Source organism: Scyliorhinus canicula, chromosome 5 (genome assembly GCF_902713615.1).
Source record: "Scyliorhinus canicula chromosome 5, sScyCan1.1, whole genome shotgun sequence".
Classification (NCBI taxonomy): domain Eukaryota; kingdom Metazoa; phylum Chordata; class Chondrichthyes; order Carcharhiniformes; family Scyliorhinidae; genus Scyliorhinus; species Scyliorhinus canicula.
In genome coordinates this window covers 224,672,663-224,690,439 of record NC_052150.1, presented here as the reverse complement: position 1 = coordinate 224,690,439, position 17,777 = coordinate 224,672,663, and the positions used below count along the sequence as shown (strand labels likewise).

The 17,777-nt window shown below is 50.6% G+C and overlaps 1 protein-coding gene across 2 annotated transcripts in view; it reads right to left on the bottom strand.

Annotated features, from left to right (window-relative positions):
* LOC119966624 (speriolin-like protein) overlaps window positions 1–17,777 on the bottom strand; it is a 285,015-nt gene that overhangs the window by 237,998 nt on the left and 29,240 nt on the right. Inside the window, exon 2 of one of the 2 annotated variants that reach the window (XM_038798627.1) lies at window positions 12,378–12,802. The exons of the other annotated variant lie outside the window; for it this stretch is intronic. The gene's annotated coding sequence lies outside the window, so the exon portion shown is untranslated. The remainder of the gene's footprint in view (window positions 1–12,377; window positions 12,803–17,777) is intronic. 2 annotated transcript variants of the gene reach the window in all.

Below are 17,777 nucleotides of genomic sequence, written 5' to 3'. Positions count from 1 at the left end.
TAAAGCTACCAAATCCAAATGTATACCAAATGTTTTATCTCAGTTTTAGAGATAAAGCATTTTTGTTCCGGTTGTTTCACCAAGTTAAATAATCAAGTATGAGAATTATATTTATACTATCCTGAAAGAATACCAGTTTCTTCACCTCAATGAACCTGACCTTTTCTAACTCATCTTTCTTTGTGGTGTGATCTATTTCACTTCAAAGTTTCCATGGAAAAAGATAATTGCATCTATGGGGCTTCATTGGCAGATGATAAATGGTGACACAAATATTATTCACTTCAATATGTATTTGCAATTTTTTTCGAACAGTACCAACAAAATGTTTAAATGGGACGTGCAAAGAAACAGGTTATATGTGAAGTAAACATGTCTGGCTTGTACAGCTCAAGAATTAATAACAAATTAATGATAAATAAGGTTGAAGGGGAGGACAAGGGAAACACTTTGAAGACACAGCCGCAATGACATTGATGTCTAGGATGAGCTTCCTGTCAATCATTCAGAATCAAGCTACAACACTTTGAGTATTGATGTCTTAATGATGAGGTAGAGCGGAGGCAGTAAAGGAAAAACAAGAAAGCCATCCTCCATTCCAGATCCTACAATCTCACAAGATGTCTTGTCCCTTTTGTCCAAAGATTTGCGAGTCAAGAATCACTGTACGCTCACATGAAGACCTGAGACAGAAACGCATGACCCTGTCATCCTCGAATTGAGGGACAGCTAGCAACAACAAAAGTTGAATCACACTTCATACATTAGTGCTTTATTCCTCAAACTATATGGTGCTCTGAATATTCCAGGCTTTCAGATCTGAATTTGCTTCACTTCTCAGAAAATATAAAGCTGCATTCACAAACCCCAAAATGAATAACACAAGTTTTTCACTTAAGTCAGATATTCCAAACTACAGACAGTCTGCATCAAGAGAACAGATCTGGACACATTTGACAACCAGAATTTTTAGGGTTTTTTTAATTGGCTAACCTGATCTTGGCTAACCTAACCTGACCTGATCTAGGGGCTGGTTTAGCACAGTGGGCTAAACAGCTGGCTTGTAATGCAGAACTGTGCCAGCAGCATGGGTTCAATTCCTGTACCGGCCTCTCTGAACAGCCTCCAGAATGTGGTGTCGAGGGGCTTTTCACAATTACTTCATTGAAGCCTACTTTTGACAATAAGCAATTATTATTATTATTGTATATTTAAATAAATTATATATTTTTGAAATTAAACTGAGTTGTTCAGTAGTATGTCCATATTATAATTTCACATTGCTAAAAACTACAGGATTACATCAATGCGCTCCAGCTTCCCAACTTCCACACATATTTGATTTCATAAAACGTGGCAGCGCATACCCCAGTGACATACAATGGTTTCCTTTTTTTTTTTGCAATAATTTTTATTGAAAAAATTTTGATTTTATACAACAATGGCTCACCTTAGAACAATACCAAAAATAATAATATTAACAATCATATATATTCACCCCACCTCCATGAACAACACAGCATTTTAACAACAACGCAGATTAACACATTGTAAAGTTACAGAATAGACACGACAATAATGAACATCCCCCACAACCCCCCCCCCCCCCCCCCGGGTTGCTGCTGCTATTGACCAAGATACCTATCTTTGAGCCAGGAAGTCCAGAAAAGGCTGCCATCGTTTATAGAACCCTTGTATTGATCCTCTCAGGGCAAATCTGACCCTTTCTAATTTTATAAATCCCGCCATGTCACTGATCCAGGTCTCCACACTTGGGGCCTCGCATCCTTCCACTGCAGCAAGATCCTCCGCCGGGCTACTAGGGACGCAAAGGCCAGGACACTGGCCTCTTTCGCCTCCTGCACTCCCGGCTCTACCGCAACTCCAAAAATCGCGAGTCCCCACCCTGGTTTGACCCTGGATCCAACCACCCTCGACACCGTCCCAGCCACCCCCTTCCAAAATTCTTCCAGTGCTGGGCATGCCCAGAACATATGGGCGTGGTTCGCTGGACTCCCCGAACATCTGGTGCACCTGTCCTCACCCCCAAAGAACCTACTCATCCTGGTCCCGGACATATGGGCCCGGTGCAGCACCTTAAATTGGATGAGGCTAAGCCTCGCACATGAGGAGGAAGAGTTAACTCTCTCCAAGGCATCCTCCCAAGTCCCGTCCTCTATCTGCTCCCCGAGTTCCTCCTCCCATTTAGCCTTCAGCTCCTCCACTGACGACTCCTCCACCTCCTGCATTACCTTATAGATGTCAGACACCTTCCCCTCTCCGACCCACACCCCCGAAAGCACTCTGTCCATCGTCTCCTGCGAGGGCAGCAAAGGGAATCCCTCTACCTGTCGCCGAGCAAACGCCTTTACCTGCAGATATCTGAACATGTTCCCTTGGGGAAGGCCAAATTTATCTTCCAGTACCCCCAGGCCCGCGAACCTCCCGCCAATGAACAGGTCCCTCAATTTGCTGATGCCCGCCCTTTGCCACCCCCTAAATCCCCCATCCTTGTTCCCCGGGATGAACCGATGGTTGCCACCCAGTGGAGCCTCCATCGATCCCCCTGTTTCCCCTGATGCCGGCTCCATTGTCCCCAGATTCTTAGGGTCGCCGCCACCACCGGGCTTGTGGTAAACCTTAGGGGGGAGCGGGAACGGCGCCGTTACCATGGCACCTAGGCTCGTACCTCTGCATGACGCCATCTCCATTCTTTTCCACGCCGCCCCTCCCCCCTCCATCACCCATTTACGCACCATTGACACATTGGCTGCCCAATAGTACCCCAGAAGGTTGGGCAGCGCCAGCCCGCCTCTATCCCCTCCTCGCTCCAGGAACACCCTCTTCACTCTCGGAGTCCCATGTGCCCACACAAAGCTCAGAACACTGCTAGTCACTCTCCTAAAGAAGGCCCTGGGGATAAAGATCGGCAGGCACTGAAAGAGGAACAAGAACCTCGGAAGCACCGTCGTTTTGACGGACTGTACCCTCCCCGCCAACGACAATGGCAGCATGTCCCACCTCTTGAACTCCTCCTCCATCTGATCCACAAGTCTGGTGAAGTTATGCTTGTGAAGAGTCCCCCAGTCCCTGGCCACCTGCACCCCCAGGTACCTAAAGCTCTCCCCTGCCCGCCTAAGCAGGAGCCTACCAATTCCTTCCTCCTGGTCTCCAGGGTGCACCACAAACACCTCGCTCTTGCCTAAATTTAATTTATAACCTGAAAAGGTCCCAAACTCGGCTAGTAACTCCATCACTCCCGGCATCCCTCCCACCGGGTCCGCCACATACAGTAACAGGTCATCGGCATACAACGACACCCTATGTTCCTCTCCACCTCGCACCAAGCCTCTCCACCTCTCTGAATCCCTCAACGCCATCGCCAGCGGCTCGATTGCCAGTGCAAACAACAAGGGGGACAGGGGGCAACCCTGCCTGGTCCCTCGGTAAAGCCGGAAGTACTCCGACCTCCTCCTATTCGTGGCCACGCACGCCATCGGGGCCTCATATAGCAGCCTTACCCATCCAATGAACCCTTCACCAAATCCAAACCTCCCCAACACCTCTCATAGGTACCCCCACTCCACTCTATCGAAGGCCTTCTCCGCATCCAGCGCCACCACTATCTCTGCCTCCCCCTCAATTGCCGGCATCATGATGACATTCAACAATCTCCGCACATTCGTGATCAACTGCCTTCCCTTCACAAAGCCTGTCTGGTCCTCGTGCACAACCCCTGGCACACAGTCCTCTATCCTGGTGGTCAGGATTTTTGCCAGCACCTTAGCATCCACGTTGACGAGAGATATGGGCCTGTATGAACCACATTGCTGGGGGTCCTTGTCCTTCTTTAAAATTAACGAGATCAGCGCCCACGACATCGTCGGGGGCAAAGTCCCCCCTTCCCATGCTTCGTTGAGTGTCCGCACCAGCAAGGGGCCCACTAGGTCGACAAACGTTTTATAAAATTCCACCGGGAACCCATCTGGCCCCGGTGCCTTCCCTGTCTGCATCTGCCCGTTCCCCTTAACTAGCTCCTCCAGCTCAATCGGCGTACCCAACCCCTCCACCTTCTCCTCCTGCACCTTCGGGAAAGAAAGCCCGTCAAGGAACCTCTCCATTCCCCTCCTCTCCCCCGTTGGCTCCGATCGGTACAGTTCCCCGTAAAAGTCCTTGAAGCCCTCATTCACCTCTACCCCCTTCCGCACCACACTCCCACTCTTGTCTCTCACTCCAGCAATTTCCTTAGCCGCATCCCGCTTGCGGAGCTGGTGAGCCAGCATCCTACTCGCCTTTTCACCATGTTCGTACACTGCCCCTTGTGCCTTCCTCCACTGTACCTCCGCCTTTCTAGTGGTCAGCAAATCAAATTTAGCCTGCAGGCTGCGCCTCTCCCCCAATAGTCCCTCCTCTGGTGCCTCTGCATACCTCCTGTCCACCTCCAGCATCTTTCCCACCAGTCTATCCCCCTCACTCCTCTCGCTCCTCTCCCTATGTGCCCGGATGGATATCAGCTCCCCACGGATTACTGCCTTCAGGGCTTCCCAGACCATCCCCACCTGAACCTCCCCCGTATCATTCACCTCGGGGTACTCCTCAATACTTGCCCGGACCCTCCTACACACCTCCTCCTCCGCCAACAACCCCACATCCAACCGCCACAACGGACGTTGGTCCCGCACCTCCCCCATCTCCAACTCTATCCAATGCGGAGCGTGGTCGGAGATTGCAATGGCCGAATACTCGGCCTCCTCCACTCTCGGAATCAGTCCCTTACTCACCACGAAGAAATCTATCCGAGAGTAGACCCTATGTACGTGGGAGAAGAAAGAGTACTCGCATGCCCTCGGCCTCTCAAACCTCCATGGATCCACTCCACCCATCTGATCCATAAACCCTCTCAGTACCTTGGCCGCCGCCGGCCTCCTACCCGTCCTAGAGCTGGACCGATCCAGTGAAGGATCCAACACCGTATTGAAGTCCCCCCCTATGATCAGACCTCCTGCCTCCAGATCCGGGACCCGTCCCAACATACGCCTCATAAAGCCCGCATCGTCCCAATTTGGGGCATACACACTAGCCAGTACCACCTTCTCTCCGTGTAGCCTGCCCCTAACCATAACATACCTACCCCCCTTATCTGCCACCACCTCCCATGCCTCAAACAACACATTTTTCCCCACCAGAATCGCCACTCCCCGGTTCTTCACATCCAACCCAGAGTGGAAAGCCTGCCCCACCCATCCCTTCCTCAGGCGGACCTGGTCCGCCACCTTCAGGTGGGTCTCCTGAAGCATTGCCACATCTGCCTTTAGCCCCTTCAGGTGAGCCAGTACCCTCGACCGCTTCACTGGCCCATTCAACCCTCTCGCATTCCAAGTGACCAACCGGATCAGAGGGCGTCCCGCCCCCCTCCCCCGTCGACTAGCCCTAGCCCGTCGACTGCCCGCCCCAGACCAGCACCTCCTGCCCGACCCAGTCCCCACAGCGACAACACCTCACCTCTGTCCCCCCCCCCCCAGCCCCCACGAGCTCCTTCTTGACCCTACCAGCAGCAATCCAGTATTCCCCATTCCACCGCTCCAGCGCGGGGAAGAACCAATTAAGGCCCCGCCTCCCCCGTCACCGTCTCCACCCCCCAGCCCCGCAGCGCGGGAAACCAGAGGAAAGCCCACGCTTTCGCACTGCCCCACCACACCCTTCTGACGCAGCTCCCAAATATCAGCCCCACTCCATACCCCCACTCCGGCATAGAATACAACAAACCCCACCGACCCTCCCCGCAAGATACACAGCCCAAACAATGCCCCACAGCATAATAAACGAAAAACATAGCAGAACAACACCCCCGTAAATAACCATATCCAAAATTGCAAAAGTACTAAAACGAGAAGAGAAAAACAAAAGAAAAAGAGAACACAGCAACAGCAGAGTCCAGCACTAATATATTACAGCCGACCTCGCAACCCCCAACCCCTAGTTCAAGTCCAGTTTCTCCGTTCGCACGAAGGCCCACGCCTCCTCCGGGGAATCGAAATAATGGTGCCGGTCCGAATAAGTTACCCACAGGCGCGCGGGCTGCAACATTCCGAACTTAATCTTTTTTCTGTAAAGCACCTCTTTCGTCCGATTAAATCCGGACCGCCGCTTAGCCACCTCCGCACTCCAATCCTGGTAGATCCGTACTACCCCATTCTCCCACTTGCTGCTCTTCACCTTCTTGGCCCAGCGCAGCACGCACTCCCGATCACTGAACCGGTGGAACCTCACCAGCATCGCACGCGGGGGTTCATCTTCCTTAGGCCTCCTGGCCAGCACCCTGTGCGCTCCCTCCAGCTCCAAGGGCAGATGGAAAGATCCGGCCCCCACTAGCAAATTCAGCATTACAGCCACGTAGGCGGTCAGGTCCGATCCCTCCAGCCCCTACGCAAGGCCCAAGATCCACAGGTTTTTCCACCTCATCAAGCTCCTCGAAGCGTTCCTGCCACTTCTTGTGGAGTGCGTCGTGCCCCTCCACCTTACTCACGAGGACCACGGCCTCCTCCTCTCGTTCAGTGGCCTGCGTCTGCAACTCCTTGATGGCAGCACCCTGGGTGGACTGAATCTCTGACAGCCTTCTGTTCGTTTCCTGCAGAGAGCTCAATACCTCAACCTTGAATTCTTTAAAGCAGCGCAGGAGATCAGCTTGTTGCTCCTGGGCCCACAGCCTCCACTTCTCTGGGGCTCCTCCGGTGGCCATCTTGGATTCCTTCCCCCGTTTCTTCTGAGGAGCTGCTGCCGTTTTTTCCCCCTTTCCACTCCGAGTTCGAGGCATGGACTGCGGGGAAAGTCGTTCAGCACACCTTCCCCCACCGGGAGACGTCGAAAAATTTCCGTTTTGGGCTCGCAAAAGAGCCGAAAAGTTTCTTTAAACGGGAGCTCCCAAATGTGTGGCTTCCTACGTCATCGCAGCCACCGGAAGTCCATACATACAATGGTTTCCTGTCTGACAATGCCTGATTTTAAAATTCTTACCTTTTTTCCTAAATTCCTCCATTGCGCCACCCCTCACTTCCGCGGGGATCAGTGCTGGGACCTTTGCTGTTCGTAGTATATATAAATGATTTGGAGGAAAATGTAACTGGTCTGATTAGTAAGTTTGCAGACGACACAAAGGTAGGTGGAATTGCGAATAGCGATGAGGACTGTCAGGGGATACAGCAGGATTTAGGTCATTTGGAGACTTGGGTGGAGAGATGGCAGATGGAGTTTAATCCGGACAAATGTGATGTAATGCATTTTGGAAGGTCAAATGCAGGTAGGGAATATACAGTGAATGGTAGAACCCTGAAGAGTATTGAAAGTCAGGGAGATCTAGGTGTACAGGTCCACAGGTCACTGAAAGGGGCAACACAAGTGTAGAAGGCATACGGCATTCTTGCCTTCATTGGCCAGGGCATTGAGTATATGCATGTTGCAGCTCTATAGAACCTTAGGTAGGCCACACTTGGAGTATAGTGTTCAATTCTGGTCGCCACACTACCAGAAGGATGTGGTGGCTTTAGAGAGGGTACAGAAGAGATTTATCAGGATGTTGCCTGGTATGGAGGCATTAGCTATGAGGAGCGGTTGAATAAACTCGGTTTGTTCTCACTGGAATGACAGAGGTTGAGGGGCGAACTGATAGAGGTCTACAAAATTATGAGGGGCATAGACAGAGTGGATAGTCAGAGACTTTTTCCCAGGGTAGAGGGGTCAATTACTAGGGGACATAGGTTTAAGGTGCGAGGGGCAAAGTTTAGAGGAGATGTACGAGGCAAGTTTTTTTACACAGAGGGTAGTGGGTGCCTGGAACTCGCTGCCGGAGGAGGTGGTGGAAGCAGGGATGATATTGACATTTAAGGGGCATCTTGACAAATACATGAGTAGGATGGGAATAGAGGGATACGGACCCAGGAAGTGTAGAAGATTTTAGTTTAGATGGGCAGCATGGTTGGCGCAGACTTGGAGGGCCTGTTCCTGTGCTGTACTTTTCTTTGTTCTTTGGTCTTTGTTCTTTTACTTGTAACCTCGTCCTGCCCTTTCGAGATCTCTGCACTCATCCAATTTTGTTCTGTTGCGCTTCCCCAACTTCAATCTACATAAAGCATAGAAACATAGAAAATAGAAGCAGGAGTAAGCCATTCATTATGATCATGGATGATCATCCAGCTCAGAAAGCTGTTCCTTCTTTCATACATAGAAACATACATAGAAGGAGGAGGTCATTTGGCCCTTCGAGCCTGCTCCGCCATTCATTATGACCATGGCTGATCATCAAGTTCAATACCCTGATCCCACCTTACCTCCATATCCTTTGATCCATTCAGTCCCAAGTTCAATATCCTGATCCGCCTTCCCCCATATCCTTTGATCCCTTTAGCCTCAAGAGCTATATCTAGAAAAATATAAATGTTTTGGCCTCAATTGCTTTCTGTGATGGCAAATTCTACAGGCTCTCCACTCCCTGGTCGAAAACATCCCTCCTCATCTGGTTCTGGACACCCCTGCCATCTGGAAGATTTTTCCTGCAACTACCCTGTCTAGGTCTGTTCGAATTTTAAAGGTTTCTGTGAGATCACCCCTCATTCTTCGAAACTCCAGTGAATATAAAACTAACCAACTCAATCTTTCCTCATACTTCAGTCCTGTCATCTCAGGAATCAGTCTGGTAAATCTTCGCTGCACTTCCTCTACAGCAAGAATATCCTTCATTAAATAAGACCAATACTGCACACGATATTCCAGGTGTGGTCTCACTAAGGGTCTGTATATTTTTTTTTTTATAAATTTAGAGTACCCAATCATTTTTCCAATTAAGGGGCAATTTAGCATGGCCAATCCACCTAGCTTGCACGTTTTTGGGTTGTGGGGGCGAAACCCACGCAGACACGGGGAGAATCTGCAAACTCCACACGGACAGTGACCCAGAGCCGGGATCGAACCTGGGACCTCAGCGCCATGAGGCGGTTGTGCTAACCACTAGGCCACCGTGCTGCCCAGGGTCTGTATATTTGCAGCAACACATCCCTGCTCCTGTACTTGAAACCTTCTTCATCGCATGCTGCACCTGCATGCTTTCTTTCAGTGACTTGTGTCTAAGGACACCCAGGTCTGTTGCATATTTCCCCTCCCAAAATGTGGGGCGGGATTCTCCGATCGCCGATGCCGAAATTGCATTCGGCGATAGGCCGGAGAATCCCACTTTAGAACATAGAACATAAGAACATAAGAACTAGGAGCAGGATTAGGCCATCTGGCCCCTCGAGCCGGCTCCGCCATTCAATGAGATCATGGCTGATCTTTTGTGGACTCAGCTCCACTTTCCGGCCCGAACACCATAACCCTTAATCCCTTTATTCATCTAAAAACTATCTATCTTTACCTTAAAAACATTTAATGAAGGAGCCTTAACTGCTTCACTGGGCAAGGAATTCCATAGATTCGCAACCCTTTGGGTGAAGAAGTTCCTCCTAAACTCAGTCCTAAATCTACTTCCCCTTATTTTGAGGCTACGTCCCCTAGTTCTGCTTTCACCCGCCAGTGGAAACAACCTGCCCACATCTATCCTATCTATTCCCTTCATAATTTTTAATGTTTCTATAAGGTCTCCCCACAACCTTCTAAATTCCGACGAGTACAGTCCCAGTCTACTCAACCTCTCCTCGTAATCCAACCCCTTCAGCTCTGTGATTAACCTAGTGAATCTCCTCTGCACACCCTCCAGTGCCAGTATGTCCTTTCTCAAGTAAGGAGACCAAAACTGAACACAATACTCCAGGTGTGGCCTCGCTAACACCTTATACAATTGCAACATAACCTTCCTTGTCTTAAACTCCATCCCTCCAGCAATGAAGGACAAAATTCCATTTGCCTTCTTAATCACCTGTTGCACCTGTAAACCAACTTTCTGTGACTCATGCACGAGCACACCCAGGTCTCTCTGCACTAACATAGAACAGTACAGCACAGAACAGGCCCTTCGATCCTCGATGTTGTGCCGAGCTTTGTCCGAAACCAAGATCAAGCTATCCCCCTCCCTGTCGTTCTGGTGTGCTCCATGTGCCTCTCCAATAACCGCTTGAAAGTTCCTAAAGTGTCCGACTCCACTATCACAGCAGGCTGTCCATCGGGGGCGGTGCTGCTTTTGCGATGCTTCGCTCCCTCAAAAACGGCGTCGGTACAGCCTCATGATGTCACCCGAGGCCCTCCCTGGATGCTCCGCCCCCAATAGACCGGGTTCGCGTCGGCTCGGAACACTTATGGTATTTTTTTTAGTAGACCTCGTGTGGAAGCTGCAGACTGTGTCCAGCGCCACCAGTCAGGGGGGAACCGGGCTGTATCTGGGCGCAGGTTGCCGAGGCGTTGAGCGCCACAATACCATCCGGAATGGCCTGCAGTGCCATAACAAAACTGCACAACCTGCTCAGGAAAGCTAGGGGAAGGATGCAACACTGTGCCCCTACCACTAACCCCGTCCTACACATCCATAACCCAACGCCCCCCCCTCCACCTGGAGGGCACGCAAACCCCCACCCTGCGGCACGTCGGTACCCACACTGGCCGGTATGGCCGGGTAACTGAGTGACAGTTATCTGTCAATCACCTGAAGCCTGATTGGCAAAAAAAGGTGTAAATTGAATTCTTCTGTTTGAAGGTTAACTAGTGTAAGTTACCTCAATTTAGCTGAACTCTATATATAAGGCATAAGTGCACTCTCAGTATGTTTTGTGCACGTGAACAACGTGGAGACAGACTGGGTGAGGCAGCCAGAGTGGGGATTAAAAGTTGGTCATTTGGAGCAATGTGGTAATTCGGAACAGAGTGGGAGGAGGTGCTATTTCCCTTTATGTTTGTTTTTTTCTTCTTGCTTTGAGACTGTTAATCTGCTTGGAGAGACCCCGAGAGCATCCTGGGAAGGTAAGTGATATAAAGATCTACCTCAGGTATCTGCAGCGGTAAGTGAAGGTAACAGTTTAATACATTTTCTTTAAAAATTCAATTGGTGATTATTGGTCAATGGAGTTAAGTGTTGCTCTTGTGAGATGTGGGAGATCCACGACGCATCCAGCGTCTCAGCCGACTGCTTCTCAGGAAGTGCACCCAATTGCAGCTCCTCACAGACCGCATGGATAGGTTGGAGCAGCAGTTGGATGCACTTAAGAGCATGAAGGTGGCGGGAAGCATCATAGACAGGGACTTTATTGACGTGATGACACCCAAGATGCAGCCAGATAGATGGGTGACTTCTAGAAGAGACAGTCAGTGCAGGAATCCCCTGTGGTCATCCCCCTCTCTAACACGTATACCATTTTGGATACTGATGGGGGGGGTTGGCCTATCAGGGGATCACAGCAGCAGCAGCAGCGAGAGCAGTGACACACAGATGGCTTTGTTGTTAAGCAGGGTGGGACAATGAGCACTCGAGTAATATTTATAGGGAACTATATATAGGTGGGGTATAGATAGGCGCTTCTGTCGATGTGTAAGAGACTCTAGGATGGTATGTTGCCTCCCTGGTGCCAGGGTCCAGGATGTCTCTGAATGGGCAGAAAGCATTCTGAAGACAGAGGGTGAACAGCCAGAGGTGTAGTACACATAGGTACTAACGACATAGGCAGGAAGAGTGATGAGGTCCTGCATAAGGAGTTCGGGGAGTTAGGCAGTGAGCTTAAAAGCAGGACATCGAGGGTTATAAATTAGGGATTACTCCCTGTACCATGTGCCAGTGAAGCTAGAAATAGTGCAGGACAGTGCAGCTAAACATGTGGCTGAACAGTGGTGTAGGAGGGAAGGTTTCAAATTTCTGGACCATTGGGATCTTTTCCAGGCAGATGGGACCTGCATCAAAACTGGAGGGGCACCAACATCCTGGTTGGGAGCTTTCCTAGAGCCACGCGGGAGGATTTAAACTAGTATGGGGGGGGGGGGACCAGAACGTTAGCTTAGAATAGGCATTTTCAAAGTAGGGGTCGGGGGAGGGTGTTGGGAGGGTCGCGGAGCGGTTTTGAAAATAGAGCTGCGACCAGCTAACAATATGCAAGCGCACTGCGCATGCGTGCCCGCTCATCAGTGCGCATGTGGCCCGGGAGTGTTAGGACCTGAACCCAGGATCAAATTGCAATGGTAGCATGGCGGCGGCTGACCGCGTGGTGATTACCGGTGATGATAAAGGCTCTGACCTCAATCTGTTTTGCATCCCTAAACATTACTCAAATGATCTGGAAAGACCATATATTCTTCATGGTTTGATCATGGACAGAACTGAATGTTTGGCAAGGGATATAATGAAAGCCATGGGAAATCATCACATTGGCGCTCTCTGTGTACCGAAGGGTAGCTACAAGGTTTTTGCTGACCTTTTAGACTACATTAAGGCATTGAATCGAAACAGTGACCAGTCAATCCCAATGACGGTGGACTTCATCCGCTTGAAGAGTTACTGCAATGATCAGTCGACAGGAGAGCTGCTCAGAGTTTACGAACTGAGGTATGAAATCCACGCTTTCCTCCTCGAGAAATTGTCCTCTCTGGCTGATTTGGTTGCTGGTTCCTGGTTCCTGGTTCCTGGATGCAAACTAACCTCTCCTACTGTGAGCCTGATTGGAGTGAGATCGTGAGAACCAAGCAGGCCCACCTCTCCTATTAAAGGTAAAAGAAAATGGTGGGTCGCGAAGGTCGGCCGGTGTGGGTCCTGAAGGTCGGCCACCGTGGGTCCTGAAGGTCGGCTGCCGTGGATCCTCAAGGTTGGCCGGCTGGTGAAATGGCTTAGAAGGTGTAACAACTGAAGGTGAAATAGAGAACAACAATAAGAGAACAACATCACCCTATCTGCTCAAACACAGTGGTCTGAGGTGGATTTGTTTCAATGCCAGAAAAATAGCAGGTGAGGCAGATAAACTTAGAGCACTAATTAGTTCTTGGAAAAATGATGTTGTGGCTATCACAGAAATGTGGTTAACGGAAGGGCAGGATTGGCAGCTGAACATAGGAGGATATCGGCGCTGCAGGAGAGATAGAGGGAGATGTAAAAGGGGTCAGGAGTAGCATTACTGGTTAAGGAGAATATTATAGCCGTACAATGGGAGGACACCTTGGAGGGCTCATGCAATGAGGAAATCTGAGTAGAGCGCAGGAACAGGAATGAAATGAAATGAAAATCACTTATTGTCACAAGTAGACTTCAAATGAAGTTACTGTGAAAAGCCCCAATCACAATGTTGGGGGTTTATTACAGGCCCCCCAACTGCCAGCAAGAGATAGAGGAGCAGATAGGTAGATTTTGGATAGGTGCAAAAGCAACAGGGTTGTTGTGGTAGGTTGTTGTAGTTAACTTCCCCTACATTGACTGGGACTCACTTAGTGCTAGGGGTTGGATGGGGCAGAGTTTGTAAAGTGTATCCAGGAAGGCTTCTTAATGCAATATGTAGATAGTCCAACTAGGGAATGGGCAGTACTGGACCTGGTATTGTGGATTAACCTGGACAGGTGGTTGAGGTTTCAGTTAGGGAACATTTTTGGGAGTAGTAACCAAAATTCCATACGTTGTAAGGTACTTTTGGATAGGGATGAGCGTAACCCTCTGTCGGAGCAGTTTCAAGACCTGTGTATTGAGTCAGCTTCCACATGGGGTTATTCCCTGTGGTTCAATTCAGCACAGAGAGGAAAAAACACATTGACAACCTGGACAAGATGGCTATTTAATCAAACTTGTTACGTGTACACGGAGAACAGACCTGGAATCTGCCAAGATCTGTTCTGCCGAACAAAGGCCAGAACATAGTACTTATACAATTTTCAAAAATCAATAGCCCAGTAGGGTGTGATCCAATCCCTGAAGTTGCTACATTTAAACTTATCCAATAGATTTGCAAGCAATGTTTAAACTTGACCCAATGGAATTGCAAGCAGCGGATGATTGATCCTCATCCTGACAGCTGTGCATTCACCAGCAAAACCCGTATCCTGCATTGTTTCACAAAGACAAGGATATCAGAAGTGACATCCTAAGTGACAAGTTAACTATCCTAAATCCTATTTGATTATTTATTACTGCTATGTGCTAAAAATACATGTTTAATGGTTAATAATGATTACTCAGTCCTATAATTCATCTCAATCCTGAGTAAAATAACTTATGTAAAACTACTCTAGTTGCATGTTAACGATTCCGTTTTAAGAGGTATCATCGCTGAACCCTCCCCCCCCCCCCCCCCCAATCACCCTCATGTTAAGGTGTTAAATTGAGGAAAGGAAAATGACGTTAACATTAGACAGGAATTGAAGAATGTGGATTGGGTGCGGCTGTTGGAAAGTAAATGAACGTCGGACAAGTAGGAGCCTTTCTTTTTTTTTGAAATAATTTTTATTGAGATTTTCAAAAAATATCAAAAACAGAAAATAACAACCAGAAAACAGTATTAACAACAAAAAACAAGAGAAAAAACACAATAATCCCCAAAACCAAACTCCTCCCCCCGCCCCCCCAGCAGCTACAAAAAGAAGAAATAAGTAAGCACCCAGCATATTCAGTAAACACATGTACACATTTCTCCCCTCCCCCAAAACAAACCACCCCCCCCCCCCCCCCCCCCCCCCCGGGGTTGCTGCCTCTGCCGGCCTATTTTCCTACCGTTCTGCCAGGAAGTCAAGGAAAGGCTGCCACCGCCTAAAAAACACCCTGTACTGATCCCCTCAGGGCAAATTTCACCCTCTCCAATTTGATGAACCTCGCCATATCATTGATCCAGGCCTCCACGCTTGGGGGCCTCGCATCCTTCCATTGAAGCAAATTCCTCCGCCGGGCTACTAGGGACGCAAAGACCAGAACACCGGCCTCTTTCGCCTCCTGCACTCCCGGCTCCACTGCAACCCCAAAAATCGCGAGCCCCCAGCCTGGCTTGACCCTGGATCCTACCACCCTCGACACCGTCCTTGCTACCCCCGTCCAAAACTCCCCCAGCGCTGGGCATGCCCAGAACATATGGCCGTGGTTCACTGGGCACCCCGAGCACCTAACGCACCTGTCTTCGCCCCCGAGAAACCTACTCATCCTCGTCCCGGTCATGTAGCACCTTGAACTGTATGAGGCTAAGCCTCGCACAAGAAGAGGAGGAATTCACTCTTTCCAGGGCATCCGCCCACGTCTCCTCCTCAAACTCCTCACCCAGCTCCTCTTCCTATTCAGCCTTCAGCTCCTCCACCGAGGCCTCATCTACCTCCTGCATGACGTGGTACACGTCCGAAATCCTCCCTCCTCCAACCCACACCCTCGGGAGCACCCTGTACCATACCCCACGTGGGGGCAGCAGAGGGAACCCCTCCACCTGCTGCCTGGCAAACGCCCTAACCTGCATGTACCTACACATGTTCCCCGAGGGGAACCCAAACTTCCCCTCTAACTCACCCAGGCTCGCAAACCTCCCATCCACAACAGGTCCCTCAACCTCCTAATACCTACCCTGTGCCAGCCAAGAAACCCGCCATCGATGCTTCCTGGTACAAACCGGTGGTTCCCCCGTATCGGGGACTCCATCGAGCCCCCCACCTCCTCCCTATGCCGTCTCCATTGCCCCCAGAGTTTGAGGGTAGCCGCCACCACCGGGCTCGTGGTATACCTCGTTGGAGGGAGCGGCAACGGTGCCGTTACCAGCGCCTCCAGGCTTGTGCCAACACATGACGCCATCTCCATCCTCTTCCATGCTGCCCCTCCCCCATCCATTACCCACTTACGCACCATTGCTGCGTTGGCAGCCCAATAGTACCCACAGAGGTTGGGCAACGCCAGCCCTCCCCCCCCCCCCCCCCAATCCCTGCCTCGTTCCAAAAACACCCTTCTCACCCTCGGAGTCCCATGCGTCCATACAAATCCCATAATACTCCTGTTAACCCTCCTAAGAAAGGCCTTCGGGATAAGGATGGGGAGGCACTGGAACAGGAACAAAAACCTCGGGAGCACCGTCATCTTGACTGACTGCACCATGCCCGCCAGCGACAGCGGCAACGTGTCCCATCTTTTGAAATCCTCCTCCATTTGCTCCACCAGCCTAGTGAGGTTAAGCTTGTGTAGGGCCCCCCAGCTCCTAGCCACCTGGGCTCCCAGTTACTTAAAGCTCCTCCCTGCCCTTTTCAGTGGGAGCCTACCAATCCCCTCCTCTTGATCCCCCGGGTGCACGACGAACAACTCACTCTTACCTAGGTTGAGCTTGTACCCAGAAAAGCCCCCAAATTCCCTAAGGATCTGCATCACCTCCGGCATTCCCCCACTGGGTCCGCCACATAAAGCAACAAGTCATCTGCATATAATGACACTCAGTGCTCCTCCCCACCCCGCACCAGACCCCTCCAATTCCTCGACTCCCTCAACGCCATGGCCAGTGACTCAATTGCCAACGCAAAGAGCAAAGTGGACAGGGGACACCCCTGCCTCGTCCCCCGGTACAACCGAAAGTACTCCGATCTCCTCCTATTCGTGGCTACGCTCGCCATCAGGGCCTCATATAACAGCCTCACCCAACTGACAAACCCCTCCCCGAACCCACACCTTTCCAGCACCTCCAACAAGTACCCCCTCTCAACCCAATCAAAGGCCTTCTCCGCATCTAGCGCCACCACTATCTCCGCCTCCCTTTCTACCGCCGACATCATTATAACATTCAGAAGCCTACGTATATTGGTGTTCAGCTGCCTTCCCTTCACAAACCCCGTGTGGTCCTCATGAATGACCCCCGGCACACAGTCCTCTATCCTTGTGGCGAAGATCTTCACCAACAACTCTACATCGGCCTATATGATCCACACTGCAGGGGGTCCTTGTCCTGTTTAAGGATCAAGGATTTCAGCGCCCGTGACATAGTCGGAGGCAAAGCCCCCCCCTCCCTTGCCTCGTTAAAGATCCTAACCAACAGGGGGCCCAGCAGATCTGCGTACATTTTGTACAAATCGACCGGGAACCCATCCGGCCCCGGCGCCTTCCCCGACTGCATGCTGCTTATCCCAGTAATCAGCTCCTCCAGCTCAATCGGCGCCCCCAGCCCTTCCACCTGCCCCTCCTCCACCTTCGGAAAACTCAGCCTGTCCAAAAAGCGCCCAAATCCCCCCCCCCCCCCCCCCCGCCCCTCCCCCTCCAACGGGGGCTCGGACCGGTACAATTCCCCATAAAAGTCCCTGAAGACCCCATTAATGTCCACCCCCCTTCGCACCACATTTCCTCCCCTATCCTTCACTCCACCAATCTCCCTGGCCGCGTCCTACTTACAGAGCTGATGCATCAGCATCCTACTCGTCTACTCCCCATATTCGTACACCGCTCCCTGTGCCTTCCTCCACTGAGCTTCCGCCTTTCTGGTGGTCAGCAAGTCGCACTTGGCCTGAAGGTTACGCCGCTCCCTCAGCAATCCCTCCTCCGGAGCCTCCGCGTAGCTCCTGTCCACCCTCACCATTTCCCCCACCAACCTTTCATAAGAACATAAGAACATAAGAACTAGGAGCAGGAGTGGGCCATCTGGCCCCTCGAGCATGCTCCGCCATTCAATTAGATCATGGCTGATCTTTTGTGGACTCAGCTCCACTTTCCGGCCCGAACACCATAACCCTTAATCCCTTTATTCTTCAAAAAACTATCTATCTTTACCTTAAAAACATGTAATGAAGGAGCCTCAACTGCTTCACTGGGCAAGGAATTCCATAGATTCACAACCCTTTGGGTGAAGAAGTTCCTCCTAAACTCAGTCCTAAATCTACTTCCCCTTATTTTGAGG